This window comes from Podarcis muralis, chromosome 13 (genome assembly GCF_964188315.1).
Source record: "Podarcis muralis chromosome 13, rPodMur119.hap1.1, whole genome shotgun sequence".
In the NCBI taxonomy this organism is placed as follows: domain Eukaryota; kingdom Metazoa; phylum Chordata; class Lepidosauria; order Squamata; family Lacertidae; genus Podarcis; species Podarcis muralis.
In genome coordinates this window covers 14,208,708-14,234,031 of record NC_135667.1, presented here as the reverse complement: position 1 = coordinate 14,234,031, position 25,324 = coordinate 14,208,708, and the positions used below count along the sequence as shown (strand labels likewise).

Below are 25,324 nucleotides of genomic sequence, written 5' to 3'. Positions count from 1 at the left end.
AATAAGGCTGGTTGATTGCTATGGTTAGCAGGATGCATGACTACACTGGCCTTTCAACCAACCCAGCATGGGTCTTGTTATGGACTGAAGTTCTCACCCTGGGCCAGCAGGGGGATACTGTAGATAGTTTTCATTCAGGTCCGCATACGCAAGTAAGGGATCGAAAGTGACATGCAGTGATTGGATAGTTACAGAAAATGATTACTGTTGCGTTCTAGTGGAGCTCTATATAAGCAGGCTGGCTGAACCCTCCAGTTCAGTTCTGTTCTGGCCTGTGAATAAACAAGAGCTGTTTGAAGAATCGCTGTGTTGTCTGATATGTTCACCCACAACTTATCAGGTCTTTTGTGCTTCTTAGGATACTAACAATGGTTGATTCCAGTTCCACATTTCAGACTTAAAGTTAATTGTGGCAAGTCAGCTGTTATCTATCTCACAAGCTTCTGGTAACTGTAGTGGGTGGTTGGGGAATGTTTGAGATGAAGTGGCTACTCAAAAAGTCTCTTGACCTAGGAATGGAGGTTCAAAAGTAAGGATTTCCTCATTCCAAACTGAGCTAGGGCACAGCTGTGTTGGAAGAGATCCATTTTGGTAGGAAGAAAGGAGTCACGGGGCCACTTGGAGGGAGATTGGGCAAGCTCTAGAATATAAAAATGATCTATCTAAGCCAAAGTGACCAGAGGAGAAGGGCAATTCCCATCCAGCAGATTGGTCTTCTTATCGTCACACCTCCATTATTATATTTTATTCTGAGGGTAAGTAGGAAATCATTATATTCTATCTTGTGCTGTGATATTTGCTTCCATGTATTCATCTTTAATGGCGAGAACCTGGCGGAGGATGGAAACCTTGTCTCCTCTTGTGCCCTTTTATAGCAACATAATTTTCAGAAAGAGCGCCCAGATAACTCAGTCGGTAGAGCACCAGACTTTTAATCTGAGGGTCCAGGTTTCAAGTCCCTGTTCGGGCGAGTACGGTTTTTAAGGGATGATTTTAAGAGTACGATTTTTAAGCTCCCGTTGCTCGGTCCCTGCTCCTGCCAACTTAGCAGTTCGAAAGCACATCAAAGTGCAAGTAGATAAATAGGTACAGCTCCGGCGGGAAGGGAAACGGCGTTTCCGTGCGCTGCTCTGGTTCGCCAGAAGCGGCTTAGTCATGCTGGCCACATGACCCGGAAGCTGTACACCAGCTCCCTTGGCCAATAAAGCGAGATGAGCGCCACAACCCCAGAGTCGGTCACGACTGGACCTAATGGTCAGGGGTCCCTTTACCTTTACCTAATTTTCAGAAATCAGCAATACCCCCATTCGTTCTACCTGCACCTCTCTTGGCAGCACAGCTTTCCCTACTTGTGGATGTATGTTCAATGGGGGCTTTGAGACCATACAGTCAGGTGTGCCATTTTTAGTTGAAACTTGTTGTGGAGATAAGGTAATGGAGATATATACCACATGTGGTGGACATGCGGGGAAATCAGAGAGTTTTCGAATCTTATTTATGATGAGCTGAAAAAGATCTTTAAGTTAACAGTCATTTAAAAAGCCAGAGGCCTTCCTACGAGGTATTTTAGGTAAAGACATTCCAAAAAATTTAAGAGAAATCTTCCTATACGCCACGGCTACAGCCCGAACACTAGTTGCAATGAACTGGAAGGGACAGGGGGAGTTCCAACTTTATCAGATTGGCAAGGCAAATTACAGGAATATGCAGAAATGGCGCAATTGACCAACAGACTGAGAGGCAATACAAGACAATCATTTATTCAAAAATGGGATATGTGTCAGAGTTATTTACAGAAATAAAATAGTGGTATAATATCTATGGCAGCATTTGAACAACCCTTGTTTAAAGTAATATTTAAGAAATAAGTTAATGAGTACAAACTGTTGTAAGAAGGTATTAGAAAATACAGAAAGAGTAAGGTAATAACGTTAAGTACATTCAATACTAAAAAGAAAGTTTACATCAGGAAATGATAAGAAGTCTATTTTATGTTGGTAAAAAGATAGTTTAAATTTATGCAACCCCTTTTTGCCTAAGTTTAATTTTTGTGAACCCAAAGAAGAGTATTAGTACATGGTTGTTTTCATTTTTGCTGAATTAAGAGTGTGTATAGTATGTATATTATGTATGTTACTTATGAATTTCAATAAAGTTATGTTAAAAGAAAAGAAAAAAGAGAGAAACGTGTTGAGATAGATCTGGGGGGTCTTTTCCTCATTGGAAGGTCATGTTTTTAAAACACCCCAAAAAAGAACCAGGATAGACAGTCAGCAAATAGGATGAACCTCCTCCTGTGCCTTAGTCTCTTCAGGTGCCTGGAGGTGTCAAGCCCAAATTTAGACCGGACCCCTCCTTTCAGGCCACATATAGGAAACACTTGAAGACAGGAGCTTTAGAAGTGAAGCAAGCAAGCTATTGTTAAGTTGGCTGAAAAACCTTCCTTTTCTCCAAAGTATTCCCACATTAATTTGTTTTATATTTGCAGTTTAAAAAAAAAAATGCTGGTGGGAGGGCAGTTTAGTTTTAATAGTATATTATGACCACTTTTATGTTTTATATTTCATTTCTGTACAGTGGTACCTTGGTTCCCAGACTTAATCTGTTCTGGGAAGTCTGTTCCAAAACCAAAGCGTTCTAAAACCAAGGCGTGTGTTCCCACAGAAAGTAATGCAAAATGGATTAATCCGTTCCAGACTTTTAAAAACAATCCCTAAAACAGCAATTTAACATGAATTTTATTATCTAATGAGACCATTGATCCATAAAATGAAAGCAATAATCAATGTACTGAACTATAAAATAAACAAGACAGTATTGTAGATGGTAAAAATTAAAATTATTATTTTTTCCTTACGTGCACTGATGATAGTCATTGTTTGGATGGGGGGCTTTTATCCATTTCTGAAGTCAAACAATCAATCAATCAATCAATCAGTAGCTGAACTGGGTTCCACGCAGTCACAAAAACAAGTAGCAAAAACGAAGTCACAAGCCACAGTCACAAAAATGAAGTCACAAGCCGCAGTCACAAGTCAGTCCCATAAAATGAAGAACAAGTCACAGCCAAAAAATCGAAAAAGCCACACAAACAAAAATGTAAAAAAATAGCAAAAACAAAAGTTCCAAATATCACTGCTGTGTTGCAGTGGGAATCAACAGGAAGCCTCAACAGGAAGCCTCTGATTAGCAGCGGGGGACTCGATTTACAAATGGAACACACTAAACAGGAATCGGAACCTGTTCTGTTTCCAAGGCAAAGTTCACAAACTGGGACACCTACTTCCGGTTTTGCAGCATTCTATTTCCAAGATGTTCATAAACTAAGCTGTTCTAAAACCAAGGTACCACTGCACACCACTTAAACGGTAAAGGGACCCCTGACCATGAACTCCAGTCGTGACCAACTCTGGGGTTGCGGCGCTCATCTTGCTTTACTGGCCAAGGGAGCTGGTGTACAGCTTCCAGGTCATGTGGCCAGCATGACTAAGCCGCTTCTGGCGAACCAGAGCAGTGCATGGAAACGCCGTTTAACTTCCCGCCGGAGCGGTACATATTTATCTACTTGCACTTTTGACATGCTTTCGAACTGCTAGGTTGGCAGGAGCAGGGACTGAGCAACAGGAGCTCACCCCGTTGCGGGGATTCAAACCGCCGACCTTCTGATCAGAAAGTCCTAGGCTCTGTGGTTTAACCCACAGCGCCACCCGCGTCCCTTACACCACTTAGGTACTCCTTAAATGTAGAACAGTTCATGCATTCTTAACTAAGGAAATAAACCCTACTCAATGAGCTTTTTTGGTGTTGGGAACATTCACCATATTGAACCACCAGCACCCCACCTGCAGGCTGTCTTGACACACATCCCCAGCCACTCTGGGTGACTCCCAACAGAATTAAAAGCACAATAAAACATCAAACATTAAAAGCTTCCCTAAACAGGGCTGCCTTCAAATGTCTTCTAAAAGTCAGACAGTTGTTTATTTCCTTGACATCTGATGGGAGGGCGCTCCACGGGGCGGGCTCCACCACTCAGAAGGCCCTCTGCCTGGTTCCCTGTAACATCACTTCTCACAGTGAGGGAACCGCCAGAAGGCCCTCGGAGCTGGACCTCAGTGTCCGGGCTGAATGATGGGGTGGAGATGCTCCTTCAGGTATACTGGACCGAGGCTGTTTAGGGCTTTAAAGGTCCCTAAGAACTAGTTGTCACTTTAACATTTCCCTTTTTATTCCTCCTCTCTGTAGTTTGCAAGACCCCAGCATGCTGGTCTCCAAGGTCTCCTGCTCATTACTGGCTATACTTCTTGGGTTTCTGATGGTGCGGTCATGTGAAGGACAGTCCCGAGAAGATTTTGAGTGGAAGCACACTGATTATCCAAAAAGCTACTCAACTTCCCACCCTGACACCTACTGCAAGCGGATGATGCTTCAGAAAAGGTTGACTCGATATGTTTGCAAGGACGTAAATACCTTCATCAATGACCGCCCTGTAAATGTGGTACAAGTGTGCAGAGGCAGAGGGATTCCCCATGGTAGTGACACCGATAGCATAGACTCCTTCGATATGGTCATCTGCAGATACACAGGTGGTCCGGCTCCTTATGACTGCAGGTACAGCGGCACACCTGCACACTTGCGCATTCGTGTGACCTGCACCGGCATTTACCCAACACACTATGTGACTCAAATGCGCTAGGCAATGTGTGGTACAACTCGCTCTCCATTTACAGAAGCCAGAAGTCTGAGGATGAGTTGGCTACAATTTTATTTTCTGTCATGCTTTCTCCTCAATGTATCTCTGCAACATGCCCACAATATAAGCTTTTACTGCTTTAATAGTTACTCACTTTCCCAGAGAATCCTGGCAACCTAGATCTTCAAGGAGCAGCTGCGGGAAATACCGTTGTATGACATTTCTTTACCACTGTTCCATTATACCATGGATAAGCAAACTAAGGCCTGGGGGCCGGATCCGGCCCAATCACCTTCTAAATCTGGCCTGCAGACAGTCTGGGAATCAGTGTGTTTTTACATGAGTAGAATGTGTGCTTTTATTTAAAATGCATCTCTGGGTTATTTGTGGGGCATAGGAATTTGTTCATTTCCCCCCCCTTCAAAATATAGTCCAGCCCCCCACAAGGTCCAAGGGACAGTGAACCGGCCTCCTGCTGAAAAAGTTTGCTGGTCCCTGTATTATACCTTCCCAGTTTCTCACCTTCTCAGTTCTCCCTTTCCTAACCAGATATAGTGAACACACACACACACACACACACACAATCTGAACCTCTTTTAACCTGGAGAGGCATTGCCCATGACCCCAGCCTCAACTCCAACCCCTGAAAGTGACACAGCAATTCAAGAGACTTTGAAAAAAATGCTGAGCTTTTGCTGAACAAATTAAAGCAGCATAAAGATATTTATGGTTGGGTTTATGGTCCACAAGTTGAGCAAATCTGGTGCTGCCTGGTTGGGACCTGGGCAGTGGCGTAGCGTGGGGGGGTGCAGGGGGGGCCGGCCGCACCAGACGCAACATCTGGGGTTAGGGCAAATCCACAGGTTAGGGGGCGCAAATCCACGGGTTAGGGGGTGCAAATCCACAGGTTAGGGGGCGCAAATTACTTGCCTTGCCCTGGGTGCTGACAACCCACGCTACACCACTGGACCTGGGACACCAAATCTCCATTCAGCCATGAAGCTCACCTTGAGGCAGTCACTATCTCTCAGTCTAACCCACAGAAACCCACCTGTGAAATTACAGGCTTGCGTCGTGCCTTCAAATTGTGTAGCAGGGCATAGAATTATGTGTGCTACTTTGATATCTTGGGGGGGGCACATACAATATATTGCAGATGGGGGGGGAGAGATTGATCAACTAAGATGAGCTTCATACCAGAGACTGGTTTATACACCAGTTTCTAGAGAAGGGAGAGAGGGTGTTGTGTGGTGGTTAGTTTAGAGGTTCAGTTAAGGATTGTGAAGACTTCAAATAATCACAGACATCCCCAGGTGAGCTTTACAAAGCATTGTTCTGAAAATATAAAGGAGGATGGGGGAACCACCAATGTCACCTTGGGCTCCCTGGAGGAAAACAGACAATATAAATGCAATAAATAAATTAAATAAATGTGGGGTGGATATGGATGAAGCCAGCCTCCCACTCCATCTAACTTGATGGTGCAATTTTACTTCCCCTCTCTCTTGTTTTTATCTGAGGACATTGCAGAAACCCACCTGTGAAATTACAGGCTTGCGCCATGCCTTCAGTTTCCTCACCTCAATAGAACTTACCTTGCCAAACTGGAGTCCAACGTTATTACTCAACCCTCAGCCAGAATTATAGGGGGCAGTTGTGGGGAAAGCAGTTGGCAGTTAAAGGGATTGAGACATCATCATTTCTAAGGAGGCCGTTGAAGGGAGGCAGGAGAAGGCTGAGGAAGTATCTCAAAAGTCTTGATTAGAAAGCTGAGCCTTTGCATTATTTCACATTTGGCACACTTACCCTTGTACCAGTGTGTGTGTGGGGGGGGGGACAACACCACAGACACTCTGGTTCTATGCAGCAAAAGCCACTTTTCCTGAAGAAAGTCAGCATGATATACTGTGTAGATATGACTTCATATTCCTGCACAGTTGTGAAGCAGACTATGATAGGGGGAGGCATCTAGATCTGGCATCTACCAGAAATCCAAAACTTCAGCCTGAATTTGGGGACGGCTTCAGTGAAACTTCTTCCTTTCTTCCTCCTTTGGGGAGTGGAGGGCTGCCATGCACACCCGCAGCCTCTTTGATGCTGCCAAAGAGCTGTGTGGTGCTCAGGTCAAGGTGATCAGCAGAGAGCCCACCAGAGTGCTGGTAAGTTTGGCCATCTCACCAAAGTGCACCCCCCGCACCAAAAATATCCCAAATATTCCCATAAATCATGTGGCCATGAAAGTGTGATGACCAGCCTTATACTAACCCTAGATCATCCTGAAACCTCATACTAGCTGTCAGTTGAAGGGGCTTATGTTATGCATCAGGGGTAGGCCCAGGGCCAAATGTGGCCATCCAGACCTTTGTATTTGGCCCTTGGGGGTATTATCACACCATCCTCTCCCCAGCAACACACACTCCGTCACAGGCCAGTTCACAGGCGATCAAAGTCCTGACAGGGGATGTCAGGACCAGGGGCAAGATGGCGGGGTAGGAGCAGGAACAGGGGTCCAGAAGCCAGGATTCAGGAAGCCAAGGGTCCGAGGGTCAGGAAGCAGGGAGTCAAGAAGCTGAGGTTCAAGGATCAGAAAGCAAGAAGCCAAAGGCAGGAAGGGTGTTGCTGTGTCAAAGAGCTAAAGGGAAATGCTGACCTTATATCCCTTCCCGGCTCTTGCCACCAGGTGCAGGGAGTTACCAAGTGGCCTCACCTGTAAGGCTGCGCCTTGCCTCTTCAGAACAAACTTAGGAAGGCCCCGGTCCTGCAAAGTCCTATTGGTCACAGGGCCTGGCTCCTGCACACACACCTAACATACTCTCTCCTTATGCATACCCCCTCCCCACGTTTACTTCACACCCAGCTGGCTGCAGTGGTGGATTAGGGGCTCTCAAATTTCAGCAGCACCCTGTGCGATGCTAAAATCGAGGGGACTCTTTGTGGGGGCACCACATTGTTTTGGTGCCCCCCTGCAGCTCAGTGCGACCCTAAAACCATCTCTACTGGGTGGAATGTGCCCTCAAACTCTGACAATCCCATTTGCTCATCTGAATGGAGGCAGGCAGGAAGGATGGGTGTATGTGTGCAGAAACTAGGCTAAGGTACAAATATAAAATCCACATCTGTTGCTCTTCTGACTTTCGCCTCTGGCCTCGCCCACCACTCAGGGCCGGATTTAGGTTCGATGAGGCCCTAAGCTACTGAAGGTAATGGGGCCCTTTATATGTTCAGCTGTCCTTTGTCAACAACAAATTGTCGCTGGTTTTTTGAGTTGAATATATGCTATATCATAATTTATGGACCTATATAAAGCCATTTGCACTTAACAAACTATGTATTTTATTTATTTCTTTATTTTTTAAAAAGCTGAATCGAGACATTCCACCCATGCAAAAAGGACACAAATACAGTGGTGCCCCGCAAGACGAATGCCTCGCAAGACGAAAAACCTGCTAGACGAAAGGGTTTTCCGTTTTTCGATGCGCTTCGCAAGACGATTTTCCCTATGGGCTTGCTTCACAAGACGGAAACGTCTTGCGAGTCTTGCAATTTTTTTCGCTCCCCCCCCCCTTTTTCTAAGCCACTAAGCCGCTAAGCCTTTAATAGCCGCTAAGCCGCTAATAGCCTTTTAGCCGCTAAGCCTTTAATAGCCGCTAAGCCGCTAATAGCGCTAATCTGCCAAGCCGCTAATAGGGTTGCTTCGCAAGACAAAAAAACCGCTAGACGAAGAGACTCGCGGAACGGATTATTTTCATCTTGCGAGGCACCACTGTAATTAAATGCCCAGGGCCTGCTGAAAAAGTCCATTTTTGCCTGTCGCCTAAAGATATGTAAGGATCACATCTGGTGAGTGCGCTCTGTAAATGGGGACCCGCCACTCAAAAAGCCAACTCGTGTTGCCACCTTCTGGACTTCCCATGGAGTGGGAACACGAAGAAGGTCTACAGATACTGATTGCAGAGTCCAGGTCAGTTCAGAGAGACAGACCTTGAGGTATTAAGGTCCTGAAGCACATTAGAATTTGTAGGTCAGAACTAGCACTTTGAATTGGGCCCAGAAACTAATTGGTAGCCAGATGGCCAGGATTGGTATGATATACTCAGACCTCCTTGCAAAAGCAGATCTAGGTGAGTGTGACCGATTCAAGGAGCTTCTGGGGTGTCACGGCAGATGCCAAAACTATGAAGTCCAACAAAAGGCAAGAGGCGGGGAACACCAGATTTTGGCATCACACAGGACACCACTTACATTTGAGATGCCAAGGTCCACCACTGCCATCTTGTCCCGGTTAGCAACCTGGTAGCCAAATTCTGCACCAGCTGCCATTTCTGAACCATCTTCAAAGGCAGGCCGGACCTATGTATAGTGAATTGCAGTAATCTAACCTAGAGATTAACGGAGCATAGACAACAGAAGTTAGACCATCCCTGTCCTTGATTCAGACTCTGCAGTCTTCTTCATCAATTGGGTGGCCTTGAGAAAAGTACCCTATTTCAGGTTAGCCCACTCCACTGGGTTGTCATAAACATAAAGTGACACAGCTCCATGTACACTGATGGTTGGGGACCATGTTATCTGTGGAATAGACTGCACACATATGATTGGCATATGAGGCCTACCAGTAAAAGTTGCTATCAGGAACAAAGACTTTTCAGCACCTTTAGACCTCCCTCCCCCAGGTAAATATGTATAGCCCTATCAAAACTAGTTTTTTAAGAAAAAACTGCAGACTGCTTCTTATTGTTGTTGCAGTCTTCAGGTAATCAGTTATTGTCCTATGCTTGAAGAATTTTTGCTGCTTCTGATTGTAAATTATTATAATTGCATTGATAGCTTACTTGCCATTGTTTTCAGCTTTATATGTGTTTAAAACATTTATTTCAGTGATGTCACCTATCAATAATGCCCACACAGTCACCTCAACATTTTGAAGGAGAAAGAAAGAAGGAAGGAAGCAAAGAAAGAAAGAGTGAGCGAGCTCTAACAGTTTATTCCTCATTCCACTGTATTTCTCATTTACGGGAAGCTTTGGAAACATGCAGCCAATGGTGCAATTTTCAGATGAAAGCCCTCTGTCCTCCTTTCACCATCTATATGTTGCAAGTGCTTGATTTTTTCCCCTCTTTCCCCCTCATCCTGGCCTAACTGAAACCTATATAATAATTCAGACAGCAGCTTGAGATACACTTGCTTCCATAGAAAGTGCCATCCTGTACCTTGAGACTTCTCTGAACTTGGGTAAGTTGGAAGTGGACATTCACAAACTTGTGCCTGCTGTTTTACCCTTTAAGGAAACTGAACTTTGACTGTCCCATGTTAAGGAAGCTTTCTTTTCTTTCTTTAGTGGGCAGAGTTGAAAGGATTTTTTTTCTCCCTAACTTATTCTCTCTCTCTCTCTCTCTCTCTCTCTCTCTCTCTCTCTCTCTCTCTCTCTCTCATATTTCTGAATTGCCTTTTGTATGGACCTCAAGCCTACCATAAAAGCAACTAAAAATATATTTTTAAAAACAGTCCAGAAAACAAGGAAGCATATTTACTAATGGGTATCTTTTGTTGGGGCTCCTGACAGTATCGCCAAGTTTATGACATCTGGCATCTTTATTGTGTGGTCTGTTATTTGGAAGGACTGTGGTCCAGTGGCAGACCACATGCTGTGCATGCAAAAGGTCTCAGGTTCAATCACTGGCGTTTTCATCTGGGACTGGGACAAAACTCCTGCCTGAACCTCTGGAGAGCCACTGCCAATCACTGGAAAGAATACTGACCCAAATGGACAAATAGCCTGCCTCGTTATAAAGCTGCTCCCTGATGCACTGTCTTCCAGTGGCTGCCAGCATTGTGCTTGGCTTCTCTGAGAATTGCATCTTTAATGTTTTCTCCTCCCCTCCTTTCCCCCCCTTTTTCTATATAAATATTACATACATGCCAAAAAAAGAGTAAATAATACAAGTTACCAAATACCAAAAAGCTACTAATAGGGAGAAAAAATACAAAAAATAAGAAAATGATACATATTGAAAAGAAAAAGGAAGAGAAAGAGAGAAATCAAAAGGAAAATAGAAAAAGTTGACTTCCTTTGACCACTATACAGTTTATATGATCCGATGTCTTTAGTTGTTTGTAATCATTTTGCATTAATAGAGAGACTATTTGTTTACCTATGGAATTTTTAATCTCTAGAGACTAAGCCAATTACCGTATTTTTTGCTCTATAAAACTCACTTTTTCCCTCCTAAAAAGTAAGGGAAATGTGTGTGCGTCTTATGGAGCGAATGCAGGCTGCGCAGCTATCCCAAAAGCCAGAACAGCAAGAGGGATTACTGCTTTCACTGTGCAGCGATCCCTCTTGCTGTTCTGGCTTCTGGGATTCAGAATATTTTTTTCTCCTCCCCAAACTAGGTGTGTCTTGTAGTCTGGTGCGTCTTATAGAGCAAAAAATACGGTATAATTTTGGGAAACGACTTTCTTCATAAAATTTGTAAAGACATCCCATTCTCTCCTGTTTTTTTGCATCTTTAATATTTTCTAGCAGTGAAGTCCACCCATTAGTTGCAGATCACACCGACAGTTGTGGCGTATGTCTTGGGGTGAAGCCACCTACCTGGCGCTAGTATCAATGCTGCTTTCCTGGACAGGGCTGGGACAGGGCAGTGGCACGGTTTGATCCACACAAGCGCATCAGCAGGAATACTAGATTGGTCCTGCCAGTGCCACCATGTGGCCAAAAACTCTTGCTGCCACCCTGCCCTGCTCCGAGCCCTTTCAGGTATGTAGCAGGAATGCAGGTGCCAGGAGGACAGCTCCACCCCATCACACGTGCTGTGGCTACTGCACATTGAGCTGATAAGTCCTGTCTCTGGGTTATAACAAAGCTTATAAGATAAATGTCCAGGGTATCACATGACAGTCTGTTCCTAAAGATACAGATAGACACACACACACACAGAGAGAGAGAGAGAGAGAGAGAGAGAGAGAGAGAGAGAGAGAGAGAGTACCAGAGCTGAAACAATGAAAACAGAATAATGCCATTTGGATTTGAGGGTGGAAGATAATGTTTGTTTATAGAAAGTGGCTTTGTAGGGTATTATATTGAAGTGGCTGAAGTGAATACTGTTTATATACAGTGGTCAGATGAAGAATCGGAAGTTATTCCATTTCTGAACTTTATTTTCCCCCCTTCCTCCCTCTCTTTTTTACTCTCTTGTCTATTTCTTTTTCTTTATTTCTCTCTCTCTATGTCCCCTGCTTTTCTTTCTCTCTCTTTTTTCTATGTTCTTATTGTATTTAGATCAATGTTTTAGTTTTGGTCAAAAAATGAGATATTTGATATTTCTCTTTATAAATCCTAATAAAATGTATTAGGAGCAATCTGGGTGAGTCTTAACCTCTTCTGACTAGAATTTACCCATGGGGAATTTCCCCCCGGTAGTATTCAACTAAGTACCACTCAGAGTTAGTCATACTTTTTAGTTTCATTGGGTCTACACTGAACAGGACAACTGTTGAATACCACCTTTTATTTGGCTAACATACAGTATAAAGGCCAATCTGCTTAATTTGCACTTAGCTACCCCTTTGAAATTTATACTTCTCTGAATTTTGCAATACATTTCTCCAACCAGAAATGTTTATATTACAGAAATGCTCATATTAGGGTGCAGTGTGCATATAAAGGCATATATTCATGAAAATAACATGTAAAAATGCATTATATTAGAGAAAAGTCTTTTGAAAGAAATGTGCATTTTAGGCAAAACTGCAGACAAAAAAGTGTATGTTAGGAGAAATTGGTGCTAAAATGCTGCTGAATGTTCTTGAGGACTTTCTAAATAAATAAATAAATTGCAAACAAATGTGGAAATGCGGAGAATGGAACTTAAAGTTGGGGAGGGGTGAGAAACATCCCTATCAGTGCCTCTTATTTTATTCCTGAAGAAATTCGCTCCTTGCTTTAAAATATCCTCCTCTTCTTCCTTCTGCTCTATAGATTCAACAGCCCCACCATGATCACCACCAAAGGTTCTTGCTGGCTGCTGTTGCGTTTGGCCGTCCTCCTCGTGGTTCTGCTGGTGCAGTCCAGCGAAGGAGCAAGCTACCGGGATTTTGCAAACAGACACATTGATTACCCGAAAACCGCAGCAAACAACCACAACGCCTACTGCAACTTGATGATGGCTCGGAGAGGACTGAACAGGCCGGTCTGCAAACCCACCAACACCTTCATCAACGGCAGCCCCCGCTCCGTCCAGGCAATCTGTGGCAGTGGGGGAACTCACTTCCGGGGCAATTTATATACCAGCAGGAGGCGCTTCCGTGTGGTCGTCTGCCGCAGCACAGGAAGATTCCCCAACTGTAATTATCGTGGCAGGGCGCAGTCCAAGCGAGTCCGTGTGGGCTGCAGAAATAGATTGCCTGTTCACCTTGACAGACTAGTGTGATGCAACCCACCATTCATCCACAGGAAGCAGAAGTCTGAGGACATTCTGGCAACCGTTGAATTTCCCTTTGCTTGCTGCTTTCTCTACCGCTTAACTTTGAGGGCATATCCACACTGCAGGCTTAAAGTGGATTAGCAATAGTTCCTTCCTATGAAATGTAGACCTGAGAGGAGGGGGCAGGAGTCACCAACAAATATTTATGGGAGTCACTTCTTTGCTCATTCAGTTCTTTTTCTTTGCTTTCTGCTTTTCCTACAATGTACAGTGCAGGTTTAAACCCAGTTTAGAAATAGTTCCTTCTCCCCAGGGGCCCCTGGGGGAACTGTAGGTCTGAGAAGCGGAATGAGGGGAATTAAACTGTTCCTTACTCAGATCTTTTTCTATGTGGTTTTCAGGGTTTTGCCAAAGGTGGAAAGGTGCCAAAGAGGCACAACTTTTGCACTTTTAGTGGTTGGGTACTAAAAAGAATAATCGCAGAATGTGTAGCTCATCATGAAAGCTAGATCTGCTGAAATTCCCTTTTCTACACAACTGTTCAAGGTGTAGGACACCTGCCCTCTTTTACATCTGGTGACCCTGCTTTTATCTCATGATGATATCCCCTCTTCACCTCCTCCAGCATCCCTTCCTCAGCACCCTCACCTGAGAAACATAATGCCTTTCAAACGAGTTAATTTGTTCACTGAGAAACTGAAACAGGGGGTGGAGAATCTGTGGCCCTCTAGTGGCCATTTGACCTTAACTCCCATCAGCCTAAGCTAGTATGATCAATGGTTATGGATGGTGGGAGTTGTGATCCTTCAATACCTTGAGGGCCACAAAGTTCTCCAATGGCATTAACGCTCTGCTTCACCCAGGCATGTGTATTGCTTGATTTCTGTATGCATCGTCACTCCCTAGCAGTGACTGGGAGCTGAAAGCATGACCTTCTCCTTCCATACAGATACACTAGGGAATGCTGCCTGAGCGAAGACATTCTCTGTGACAGTCCCTAAGGTGTTAAATTCCCCTTTCCCCACAGGGATGTTTCTGACACCTATATTACAAAGCTTTCACCTTTGCTGAAGACTCATCTCTTTGCCCTGGTTTTCGACACCTGAGATACTTGTTTTTAGGATTGTAAATTGTTTCAAATGGTTTTAATCCTTTATTGTTACATTGTGGATAGTATATTGGGACGATATGATGAATGGCAGGCAAGAAATCTATAATCAATGTTAATAAATCACACTTTCTCCTACCTCCTCCAAATATGTATCAACTTGTAGAAGCCTTTACTATCATAAGCACCCTTGCTTTAGCATGCAATAAAATGAATTTTTGCAAATGCAAATACTGAAACGGTGTATCTGTGTCCAAGAAGTTCTTAAGTGTGGAGGCTGTGGCAAACTCTGTAGTGTGGGTAATGCACTCTGCGCATGCCCAGAGAATTCCTTCTTCATTCTATGGAAGTGGTTAGCTGTGGAAGAGAAATGAGTACTTGTGTCTATGAAGTAATTCATAAGGACTGGGGCCCTGCTTTCCTTCGCCTTAAAAATCCCTGGTCCTGAATGGGATAACTATGCCCCTAAAGGACCAGGTATGTAGCCTTGTAGTTATTTTGGACTCACAGCTGTCCATGGAGGTGCAGGTCAATTCTGTGTCCAGGGCAGCTGTCTACCAGTTCCATCTGGTATGCTGGCTGAGACCCTACCTACCCATGCACTGTCTTGCCAGAGTGGTGCATGCTCTGGTTATCACCCACTTGGACTACTGCAATATGCTCTACGTGGGTTCCCTTTGAGGGTGACTCAGAAACTACAACTAATGTAGAATGCAACTTCCAGACTGGTGACTGGGAGCAGACACCGGGAACATATAACACCAGTTCTAAAAGATCTACAGTGGCTCACAGTATATCTCCAAGCAAAATTCAAAGGGTTGGTGCTGACCTTTAAAGCCCTAAATGGTTTTGGCCCTGTATACCTGAAAGAGCATCTCCATCCCCATCATTCAGCCCAGATACCAGGTCCAGTTCTGAAGGCCTTCTGGTGGTTCCCTCGCTACAAGAAATGAAGTTACAGGGGGCCAGGGAGAGGGCCTTCTCGGTAGTAGTGCCCTCCCATCAGATGCTGAAGAGATAAATAATTATACAACTTAATAAAGTCATCTGAAGTCAGCCCTATATTGGGGAGTTTCTAATGTTTGATGTTTTTTTATTATTATTATTATTATTATTATTATTATTATTATTATTATTATTCAATTGGAAGCCTCTCAGAGTAGCTTAGGTAGGATATATCATGATGATGATGATATTTTGGCCCATTTATTCAATCTCTTAAAGTCATATTGAATCCCAATTCTGTATTCTGTGGCATTAGCTACCCCTCCCAGATTTGATGAGCAAAATCTCAATTCCTGCATCCAAGTAATTCATAAACAACGGGCCCAGGAAAGAACTGTGCAGCACCCCACTTGTCACTTTCTTCCAGGGTGATGAGGAACCATTAGTGAGCATTCTTTGGATTCAGTCAGTCAAATCCACCTATCCTTGTCCAGAAAAGAAAGGGGGGGGGGGGGTGGAGAGAGTTGAAGAATGGAATAGCAACAGAAAACCAGTGTATCAAATTACAACCCTACATCACTAAGTATCAGATGATATTTAAATACCCCAAGCATTCTGTTGGCTTAGCTGAGAAGTGTTTGTACTCTGAACTCTTGGTTGTTGTCGCTGTTTTTCAGGGCTAAACATCTCTGGAAATTGGGCAGATAATTCTGTGAAAGTAGATAAGAGCAGTCCCAGCAAAGCGTGCCAAGTGTGAAACCTGAACAAGCAGAGCATTGGAGTTTCTTTTTCTTTCTTTTTTTCTTTTAAAGGGCCAGGATCATTTGCTCAAATGATGGTGCCTACAGTTGTTCCAGCTGTCAATACATTCTGACACATCATCTCACTGATAAATTATTGTCTACAGGCTTCTTTCTTTCCTTTGGAGTTGTTGTGTTGGCAGCATTAATTTCCCTCTCTAGGCTCTCTAGAAGTCAACAGTGAAAGCTTATCCATATCTACCCAGAAGAAAACATTTGCTCCATATTTTCTGACCCATCATCACCCTGGTATATCCCCGTGCCTTGGTCTCCCCCCGTCATACTTTTGGGAGTGCCTTCTGGATAGTTGGAGGTGTTGAAGTTGTTGGCAGCATTTGGTTCCCTCTCTAGGCACTCCAGAAGGCAGCCTGATACATATCTGACCCACCAGGGCTCATCTTACATTCAACACGCAGAAATATTAAAATAAAAATTGGTTGTGGCATCAGCTGCTATTTGTCCACTGATGCTGCACCGTTAGTTGTGGAAACTCTCCAATAAGCTTCTGAGATCTGCACTGAGTGAGATAAACATCAGGTGGATATATATACTCAAGAGTCCCTTGACCAATGAATGAAGTTGAAAAGTAAGAATTTCCCAATTCAGAGCTGGGAGAGTGCCTAACCACACTTACAAGTAGAGAGCAGTCACATTGCCACTCAGAAGCTTGTGTGCTGGAGAGAGATTCTGCAACCTTATGGAATATAAGTGGGATCTCACTAAGCGTAAGTGATCAGAGGAGAGCAGGATAAAGTCATTTCCCACCTTAAAAGCTACTCTTGTTGCTGTCATTCTTTCTTATATATACGGTAAGTAGGAAATCATCCTAATCAGTCTTGCTCCGAGTCTGCTCTTTGAATATAGAGTCATTTGGTACCTTTCAGTAATAACAAGATTTGCAGAAATCGGCAGGTGAAGATAAACAATATTACCTGCTAAGTTTATCTCCATCACTGTCTCTGTCTCCACCCCTCTCATTGGTGTTTCTTTCCCTGATTATGGAAATATGCTTCATGTTTGTTATTGTAGTATGTATTTTCGTGTCTTTATATTGTAAACCACACTGTAATCTTTGGATGAAGGGTGGTATAGAATTTTTACTAACAACAACAACAACAGCATTGCAAAATTTGGGGGGGAAAGTGAATTTCAAAGGACAGCACCATTTTGGTTCATATACTGTTTCAGACAGCCTAGATTTCATGGATTCTCATTTAAATGCGAACCAAATCTTATTTCTCCCTTATGCCTAATTTCAGCCCGCCAGCATTACTACATGAAGCCTGAAATGGTTCACTCTAGACCATGAGGTTCTACCACCTCATTTTGTATATGGCCTTGTTTTCATCTTGTGATTCGAGGACCCGCCCCCCACCCCCCCGCTTGGGAATAATAAAGACACGTGGACACGGCATATAAGGTTAAGGTTAATGGGCTAGAAAAGGCCACAATTTTATTGATTACAGCATGTGAGAAGGTATTGGCTTAGGCATTTGACAAGAGCAATTTGACTCCACTCACTCAGGATGAGGGGTGAGTCTAACGAGGGGTTAACCACCAGTAGGGGGAGCCTGTTGATGCAAATACAACTATAAGCTCTCCCCTGATGTCATCGGGGGTCATGCCATGGCCCCCCGCCACAGAGGGCATCAGACAGGATCCATGACCGCCGGATTCCTTTAACGGAATACCCATAAGTGAAGGGGTATTCACTGGCCACACCTTGCCCTTCCACACACCAACAACACATTCCAATGCCTAACCGCCAAATACCAAGAAAGTTGTGACGATTGCTACGAGGTAGGCGAAAAAAACCAAGAGGCCGGTGCCAATTTGCCAATTGGAAAAAAAACTCCTACCAGGCCCCCTGGGCAACCAGGGCGACCAACCACGTGTCCATAGCAAGGTCAAGGGAGAGGCTATGCACTAAAGGGAGTGGCGGGTGGGTGACTCGCAGAAATCGGCAGGGCAATGGCGGGGGAGAGCTGGCGTAGCCGAATTTGAATGGCTAGACCACGCCCTCTGCGGTGTCTCCTGATTGGGAGACCGGCTGGGAGGTGTGGTGCGCCAGCGGTGATGGCTGGGCAGGGGGCAGAACGCCCCCTGCGTGACATCAACACCTCCCCTCCGGAAGGAGAAGAGGCCTTACACAAATAGGCACCACTTTAACATTCCCCCATTTATTCCTCCTCCTCCTCTCTGTAGATTCCAAGCCCCCACCATGTGGTCCTCCAAGGTCTCCTGCTCATTGCTAGCGCATCCGGCCATCCTTCTTGGGCTTCTGCTTGTGCGGTCTGGTGAAGGACAGTCCCGAGAAGCTTTTGTTTGGAAGCACATAGATTACCCGAAAAGCTACCCAACTTCCCACCCCGACACCTACTGCACGCTGATGATGATGCAGAGAGGGATGACTCGATATGTTTGCAAAGAGACAAGTACCTTCATCAACGACTTCCCCATAAGTGTGGTGCAAGTGTGCAGAGGGAGAGGGACTCCTTCAAGTAACTACTTTGACAGCACAGACTCCTTCGATATGGTCATCTGCAGATACACAGGTGGCCCACCTCCTTATAACTGCAGGTACAGTGGCAAACCTGCACACTTACGCATTCGTGTGACCTGCACCGGCAACCATCCGACTCACTATGTGACTCAAAGGACATAGGCAAATGATGATGCAACTCCATCTACGAAAGCCAGAAGCTGTTGGACATGTTGGCCCAAACTCAGTTCTATTATCCTGCATGCTTTCACCTCAATGTATCTCTGTAACATATCCACAATACAAACTTTTGCTTCTCCAAGAGTCATTTGCTTTCCCAGGGAATCCTGGGAACTGTAGTTCTTCGAGAAGCAGCTATGAGAAATACCTTTGGGTGACATTTCTTCATCCCTTTTCCTTTTGGCCTCTCTGGGTATCTTTTCCCTCTTTCCACCATGATAATGAAAGCATCACCTGCTGCGTCCCTCTCCTCAGCATTTTCACCAAACAACATCAGATTTATAAGCAGAAGTATAAACATGCCATGTTTGTTCCACCAAGGGATGGATGACAAATTCATTTTGATTCACATTTTAATGTGGCACTACCTAATTCACATCTTCCAAAACTGCATGGGAACCAAAACATTCAAAATACATACTTCTCTGAATTTTGCAATACAGCTCTTCATCTGAGTTATGCTGACCAAAATGAGTATAAAAGTGGTACCTCGGGTTAAGTACTTAATTCGTTCTGGAGGTCCATACTTAACCTGAAACTGTTCTTAACCTGAAGCACCACTTTAGCTAATGGGGCCTCCTGCTGCTGCCACGCTGCCGGAGCATGGTTTCTGTTCTCATCCTGAAGCAAAGTTCTTAACCTAAAGCACTATTTCTGGGTTAGCGGAGTCTGTAACCTGAAGCGTATGTAACCTGAAGCGTATGTAACCCGAGGTACCACTGTACTAAGGGAATGTGAGCATAAAAATGCACATATTTGTGAAAATTATATACAGAAATGTATTGTATTCGGGGGTACTGCTTGCAAAAATGTGTATATTGAGGAAATATGTACTAAAATGCTGATTAACTGGAAATAATAATAATAAACTGGAGCAGGATTTAAGACTGGAAGAATGAGAACCTGGGAGAAATTTATATGAACAGATTTGTCCATCCTTATTTGTGCCTTGGCACTAATTTTAATAGCTAGATAAAGAAAGTGTTGCCTCCCTCCTTTCCTTACACTCCCTTCCTACCAATAGCCTAATCTGTCTTTTGTCCTTTTGAGCTGACAGGAATAAAAAACCCAAAAAATAAAAATCTCAGTACTGGAATGTCCATAAACTTTCCATAGCATTTCAGCAGCTGAGTCAACGGACTATAGTGACCTCATTGCTACCAGCTGAACCCAGATGTGGAGCATATTTGCAAACAAATACATGCTCTTTAGGTGGCATATTATAATCTGATATTCCATATGCTTTAATTTGATACAATAGTTTCTCTACAATTATCACATTTCTGAGGTCAATTGCTTAAAAATTGCTTTAACTTTGAAAGGAGGATATATTGGTAGCTACACCTCTCACATAGGTGGCCCACTGCTGCCCTCCAGTGTTCACTATGTGGCATTATACTCCTCTTCTGTTCTCATAGGTAACAAGCAATAAACTTAGTAAACATCATATCACATACACCAGGCAGGGGCATATGAAGGGGGGTGGAGGGGGCGGGTTGCCCAGGCACCACTCTGGGGTGTGTGACAAGATGGCCCACTGCCTCCCCCCAGCTGTAGAGCGGCCGAGGGCACACGCACAGTTAATATGGGTGCCGCTCGAGTAGCGTCCATATGGGCTGCCATGCATGCGCAGTCCGTACGGGGTGCTGCTCACACAGTATCCTTACGGTCTGCCGTTCACACGGCGACCATATGGGCTGCAGTGCGTGCGTAGTCTGTACGGACATTGCGTGTGCACCGCCAGGCAGTTTGCCCTGTCCCTTGGTGCCCCCCGGGTGCCGGAGAGGGTTCCTCCGCTACTGACACCAGGCATGTCCCAAGTCCGTTTCGAGGGCCTAATCTCGATGAATTAATCCGGCCCCTGTAGCAGTATATGTCCTGCGGTAAAATCATTTAAAAAGCTCACCAATTAATCAAAAAATTAAAAAGCTCATGAATTAATCCGGCCCCTGTGGCAGTATATGTCCAGGTGTAAAATCCTTTAAAAAGCTCACCAACTTTGGGGTAAAAACGTCAATCCTCAAAAAAGCTTCATCAAATCTGGCCCTCTTTGAAATAAGTTTGGGCACCCCTGGCATACACAGGTCAAGTATCTACACTACTGTGAAGGGGAGGGGGGACAAGTGTACTGAAAATAGTGGTTTTAAGAAGGAGGCTGCTGATTGGCAACCACTTGCAGAATTGTTAAATCATGCGCTGCATGCTAAATCATGTGCTATGTGTGCTTCCACAGAGAAGACAGTGGTTTTTAACATGGAGACTGTGTACCCTGCAAGTGTCCTGGAAAAACTGGGACATCCTGTTTTTTTTTTTAACCACAAGAGAATGGTGGCCATTTTGGTTACCATGATCTCACAAGATTTTGTGGCACAATTTCCCCCAATCTTGTGTGGCTCCCCAAAATGCACATTTTTGGGGAGCCATGGGCGAAAAAAGGGCAGCAACTGTGGCATGGAAATGTGAGAGATTGCAGCAATCAAAATGGCCATCGTGCTTCTGCGATTGAAAAATGGAAAGATGGTGTCTGGGAAGATGGCACCCCAGATTTTGGCTTCCAAGTGCTGGAGGGCTGTGAAGTTGCCAACCACTTTTAGTACTGCTAAATCAAGTGCCGGTGAGTACTATACACATTTCCACTTTCTCATTTTTGATGGCTGACACCTACCGCTTTTCAAATTGGTTACATATTTGTTGTGCCATTTAAAAGGAAGATCTCTTCTGCAGAATAATTGTGTGTACATAGGTAATAAACAAATAAGGAAGTTTGCACTAAAAATTAAATAGATTTGCATGCAAAAGTAAATTATTAACAACACAGAACTGCATACCTAAACTGCTCATAGTGCTGTTATAGAAGTTGTTTGCTTGCAGCAAATCTAAGAAAGGAACCAATGAGACTGTCGACATGCAACAAACATTAGTAAAAATTACATAACATAAATTCAACGGGAAAAGGTAAAAAGGTAAAGGACCCCTGGACAGTCAAGTCCAGTCAAAGGCAACTATGGGGTTGCAGAGTTCATCTTGCTTTCAGGCCGAGGGAGCCAGCGTTTGTCCACAGACAGCTTTCCGGGTCATGTGGGGAGCATGACTAAACTGCTTCTGGTGCAACTGGACACTGTGTTGGAAACCAGAGTGCATGGAAACGCCCTTTACCTTCCCGCCACAGCGGTACCTATTTATCTACTTGCACTGGTGTGCTTTCAAACTGCTAGGTTGTCAGGAACTGGGATGGAGCAACTGGAGCTCACTCCATCAAGGGGATTCAAACTGCCAACCTTCTGACTGGCAAGCCCAAGAGGCTCAGTGGTTTAGACCACAGTGCAGGAACACACCCACCCTAAAATGAACTGTATTAAATTTATTTTCTAATTGCGGTGCTCATCTCGCTTTATTGGCTGAGGGAGCCGGCATACAGCTTTCAGGTCACATGGCCAGCATGACTAAGCCACTTCTGGTGAACCAGAGCAGTGCACAGAAACGCCGTTTACCTTCCTGCCAGAGCGGTACCTATTTATCTACTTGCACTTTGATGTGCTTTTGACTGCTAGGTTGGCAGGAGCAGGGACCGACCGATGGGAGCTCACCCCGTCGCAGGGATTGGAACCGCCGACCTTCTGATCGGCAAACCCTAGACTCCGTGGTTTAACCCACAGCTCCACCCACGTCCCCAAAAGTGAGAAGTATAGACCTACAAATAAAAAGAACATATATATGCACATAATGGCAGCCAGTGGCATTCTGCAATACAGCAATGACCAAACATTTGCCAGCATCTTTCAAAACTACATTTGGTTGATGGACATTTGAGACACACTGAGGAAGTATTTCAGTTGTACTGTTGCACAACTGCAGTTCCCACCAGTGTTTGTGTGTGTGTATCTCCATTCCAGGACCAGACCACCCAAGAAGCAGCTGCCTCGGGTGGCAGAATGCCAAAAGGTGGCACCACTGCAGGTGCCCTGTTGCCCCAGCCCTGGTGGAAATTGGTAGCGGTAGCAGTGGCAGCTTCCGCTTCTTCACAGGTGCTGCTTCATAATATTTATATTTCATTAAGGTGATTTCAGTTAAAAGAAATAAAGTAATGGGGGGGGGGAGAGAAGGAAAAGTGAGAGGAAGAAAAACAACAACAAAGATACATATACAAATGAAAATATACCCCCCCCAAAAGAGCAATAAACAATATTCCCATGTATTATTGTATTATTTGGTATAGTGTTATTGTCCTAGTGCTTATGTAAATGCTAATAGCCTACTACATTTTGTATAAGCTCATTCCAAATGTCATCGTATTTATCCATACAGAGTCTGTGCCTGTAAGCAGTCAGTTCATAAATCACCAGTGATGTCATATCGTCAGTTCATCGATGGAAGGGTATCAGATCTTTATTTTTCCAATTCCTCAATATTCCTTCTCTTGGCCACCATCAGGGCACGGAAAATCTATTTCCATTGTCCCATTGATTGTTGCCATACTGCAGGTATATAGTTCAATAAAATATTCTCTGCTGAACGATTTAACTTTTTCTGCACAGTCATAGTTACACAGTCCAGCACTTTCTTCCAAAACTTGTTAAGTAAATAATACTGTACAAACATGTGTTTCAGAGAGGCATTGTCCTTGCCACATCTCCAACACTGAGCTATCTTAGCTAACACCTTTTTTAATACAACCGTAAAGGGGTCCAATAAACTCTAAATATTATTTTCTGTTGTATTAGTCTTAATTTTAAATCTAATGACACCTTAGGTATTGAAGCTAGTACATTTTCCCAGTGTCTGGGTAATAATGGAAGTTCTAATTCTTTATTCCAATCATCTCTTACAGTCTGCACATTGAACGTGTGTATTGCTTAACAGATATCTATAAAAAGTAATTGCTGGCTTTTTATTTTTGAATGAGCTGTCCAATTGCTCCAATATCTCAGGTATCTTGGAAGCTGAAAGGGCCGACGATGCTAACACACTTGTTAGGAGATGTTGTAATTTAAGATATTGCCATTGGGCTGCATCTGATAGAAGATATTTTTGTCATAAAATAGCAAAAGTATAAAATTCATCTTTCCCATCTATCATTTGGTCCAATGTCAATACACCTGCTTCCATCCAATTTTTACCATATCACTATATGTTTTGCAATTCTTAATGTGGGGTTTGCCCACAGAGTAAGTTTAGAATGTGAAAATGGATAAAAATTGCTTTTATTAGCCAATATATTCCATATTCCTCTAAGTTAAGGTTACCAGATGTCCCCATTTCCTGGGGACAGTCCCCGGATTTACAAATCATTCCCCATACAAAATCCATTGATGTTGAAAAGTGTCCCTGGATTCATTGGAAAAAATCTGGTAACCTTATTGTAAGTGATTTAATTGTTTCCAGAGTCACCTGAGATTTCAGATATTTTGGTCCTAATATTCTCCAACCAGCCCAAGGTGCTATGTACATATATTGTAGGGTTGCCCGCATTGGAAAATTAGGGCCAACAGTGGGATTCAAATATTTAGAATATTTAGAATCTCGCGATGTTGTCTAATAGCGTGAGCCAGGGGCTCTAAACAAATACAGCGGTACCTCGCAAGACGAATGCCTCGCAAGACGGAAAACTCGCAAGACGAAAGGGTTTTTTGTTTTTTGAGCTGCTTCGCAAGACGATTTTCCCTATGGGCTTGCTTCGCAAGACGGAAACGTCTTGCAAGTTTGTTTCTTTTTTCTTAACACCGTTAATACAGTTGCAACTTGACTTCAAGGAGCAACTCATAGCACGCGGTGTGGTAGCCTTTTTTGAGGTTTTTGAAGACTTTGGTGATTTTTGAAGCTTTTCCAAAACTTTTCCGACATCGTGCTTCGCAAGACGAAAAAAATCGCAAGACGACAAAACTCGCGGAACGAATTAATTTCGTCTTGCGAGGCACCACTGTATTAAAAAGCAAAGGTGAGTCTGGTTCATTGAGCCAACGGCTTCCAACCACAGAGTGCAAACACAGCATATATATGTGTGTGTGTGTGTGTGTGTGTGTGTGTGTGGTGACTTCTGTTTCAGTGTATCTGAAGAATGTGCATGCACACGAAAGCTCATACCAATAGCTAACTTAGTTGGTCTTTAAGGTGCTACTGGAAGGATTTTTATTTTATATTTTATTTTATTTTATTTATTTTGTTTCGACTACAGCAGACCAACAGAGCTACCTACCTGTAGCTACAGCTATTATGCATCTTCTTAAGGCACATAGTGATAAGGCACATAGCAACAGCCTTTCTTAGCAATGAGGAACTACAACACAGCAATGAGGTACTGCAATCTACTTTCCCTGAGCATGGTTGCCACAAGCACACCCATTCCACTGGCAATTCCTTTATATACCTTATATAAAGACCTATTTTCTTATGCTGTTTATGTATGTTGATCATATCTACAGTATTTACTTTGACAGCACCTGATAGAAAAAAATCCTTTGGACGCCAATACACAGATTTTATGGTTTTCTGGGAAATTGGTAATATCCCTTTTCTCTATTTATCCGTATTCCATAGAAGGACAACTGCCCCACCCCCCAAGGGCTATATAAGAATGTAGGCAGCAGCTGGGGGAGACAGCCTTGCTTGTGCAAAAATATCCATCACTTGAAG

At 43.8% G+C, this 25,324-nt stretch overlaps 1 long non-coding RNA gene, 1 other non-coding gene and 2 pseudogenes across 3 annotated transcripts; all 4 read left to right on the top strand.

Annotated features, from left to right (window-relative positions):
- Nucleotides 1–897: 897 nt before the first annotated feature.
- TRNAK-UUU (transfer RNA lysine (anticodon UUU)) lies at nt 898–970 on the top strand. Its single transcript has one exon. It is a non-coding gene; the product is annotated as a tRNA-Lys (tRNA).
- Nucleotides 971–4,261: 3,291 nt separating this feature from the next.
- Nucleotides 4,262–4,696, top strand: LOC114583277 (ribonuclease pancreatic pseudogene; annotated as a pseudogene).
- Nucleotides 4,697–9,829: 5,133 nt separating this feature from the next.
- Nucleotides 9,830–13,383, top strand: LOC144324848 (ribonuclease pancreatic pseudogene; annotated as a pseudogene). Its single transcript, XR_013390351.1, has 2 exons — nt 9,830–9,925; nt 12,675–13,383. The product of XR_013390351.1 is annotated as a ribonuclease pancreatic pseudogene (transcript).
- Nucleotides 13,384–16,616: 3,233 nt separating this feature from the next.
- LOC144325069 (uncharacterized) lies at nt 16,617–23,399 on the top strand. The gene is made up of 3 exons (XR_013390353.1): nt 16,617–16,781; nt 18,178–21,308; nt 22,588–23,399. It is a non-coding gene; the product is annotated as an uncharacterized LOC144325069 (long non-coding RNA).
- Nucleotides 23,400–25,324: the final 1,925 nt, after the last annotated feature.